Source organism: Arvicanthis niloticus, chromosome 7 (genome assembly GCF_011762505.2).
Source record: "Arvicanthis niloticus isolate mArvNil1 chromosome 7, mArvNil1.pat.X, whole genome shotgun sequence".
Classification (NCBI taxonomy): Eukaryota; Metazoa; Chordata; class Mammalia; order Rodentia; family Muridae; genus Arvicanthis; species Arvicanthis niloticus.
Window position 1 is genome coordinate 20,064,480 of NC_047664.1, and position 2,357 is coordinate 20,066,836.

The following is a 2,357-nucleotide window of genomic DNA, read 5'->3' on the forward strand; positions in this document are numbered from 1 at the left end:
GGGTAGACTGCTGGGCATTAAAACAGGGTTTTAGACCAAAGATGATGAAGAAAAAGATACAAAGATCATTGTAGATCATTGCAGTTCTTAACCTGTGAGTCACGAGCCTTTACAGGGGTCACCTAAGACTATCATAAAACAGGTGTTTACAGTATGATTCATAACAGTTGCAAAATAACAGTTATGGAGTAGCAACGAAAATAATGTTATGGTTGAGGTCATCACAACATGAGGAACTGTGTTAAAGGGTCACAGCATTAGGAAGGTTGAAAACCACTGCTATAGAATAAGAGATTGAAGAGACTTAACGACCAAATATATTTTTACTTGTGTTTGTGGTCTTGAGATAATGTCTCCCTACCCAGACATAGTGGCTCAGAACTCATAATAATTACCTTCCAGTGCAGGGGCTAAAGCCATGCACCACCCCCAGCTTCATGCATCTTATGGTCCTTGATTAAAATCTAGCTAGAAAGGGGCAACTACACACACACACACACCACACACCACACACACACCACACACACACACACACACACACACAGAGAGAGAGAGAGAGAGAGAGAGAGAAAGAGAGAGAGAGAAAGCAAAACCATTTTGATTTTAATTGAGAAGGTGGAATTAGTAGTCGGTATTATTGCTGCTTTTCTTGGATGTGAAGAAAACTATTCCTTGTGCATGAGTGTTCTGCCTGCACGTATGCCTGCAAACCTAAAGGGCATTGGATCCCAGCGCAGATGGTTGTGAGCCACCACATGGGTGCTGGGAATGGAACCCAGGTCCTCTGGAAGAGTAGCCAGTGTTTCCAACTGCTGAGCCATCTCTCCAGCCCCGTAGAATATTATTCTTAAGAGATGTATATTGAAATGCTTAGGGATTAAACTGCCCTGCTGTCTACAGCTTATTTCAAATGACTCGGTCATAACCACTTATGTACAGTGTATACTTAAGCAAACAGAGCGAGGTAAGCTGCCTTTGCATCTGGATGTGAAGTCAGAGAGTATGTCTTTGGTTTTGCTTTTTAGATTTGGAAGAAGAACCAGATTTATTGACATATAATCTATATAGAATAAAGATCCACCTTTTGTCAGTTTAAAGATTTATTTATAACTTTTGCTAGTGTTAGGGATTGAACCTAGGCCTCACTCGTGAGAGTGCCAGCCTCAGTCTGGTTTTATGAGTGGTTACCACACACAGTCGCATCTCTACAGCCAGCTGGGGCTGTACATGCTATCATGACCCAAATCTCATCCTCCTGCCCCAGATACCTCCGGCCGTTCCTGCTTTGCCATTCCATCATCTCTCAAGATGGTGCTTACAAGCCTCTGCCTTTGAGTCTGGCATCTTTCATTTTGTGTTCTACTTCACTTGGGCTGTTGTAACAAATGACTGCAAATTGGCACCTTGAAACAACAAACATTCGTTGTCTCATAATGATCAGGCTGTGGGGAGGGCCGAGTTATCTCCAAAGTTTTTGGGGAGAATCTGTTCCTTTCCTTTCTCTGAGCTTCTGGTGTCGCTAACAACCTTAATACTCCTCAGCACACAGTGGTGGGACTCTGACACCTCCCCGCCAGCCCCCTTACCCCTGTCATTACATAGTATTCTCTGGCTGTTCATACAGCTGTTTTTTTTTTTTTTTTAATTTATTTATTTTATGTATATGAGTACACTGTAGCTGTCTTCAGACACACCAGAAGAGGGCATCAGATCCCATTACAGATGGTTGTGAGCCACCATGTGGTTGCTGGGAATTGAACTCAAGACCTTGGAAGAGCAGTCAGTGCTCTTAACCGCCCGAGCCATCTCTCCAGCCCCCTATACAGTGGTTCTTAACCTGTGGGTTGCAACTCCTTTGGGGAGGAATGAACCTTTCACAGAGGTCACATATCAGACATCCTGGATATCAGATATTTACATTTTAATTCTTAACAGTAGCAAAATTGCAGTTATGAAGCAGAAATGAAAATAATTTTATGGTTGAAGTCACCACAGCATTAAGACCTGTATTAAAGGGTCACGGCATTAGGACGGTTGAGGGCACCAGGTGGGCTGAATGAGGGACTACTTTATTCCTACATGACTTGGGGTTATAGTTTGAAATGTCCCCACAAGCTCTGGCTCACCAGCTAATGGCACTTCTGGAAGGCAGCAGAGGTAGGCCTACTTAGAGGAAGTAGGTCATTGGTCTAACCTCTGCTCTTTGCCCCCTTTTACTTCCCAGTCATCATGAAATAAGCAGCTTTCCTCTGCAGACACACCTCATATTACTGCCTGGAATATATATATATATATATATATATATATATATATATATATATATATATATATATATATGTTGTTGGCTGTTGGCTGCA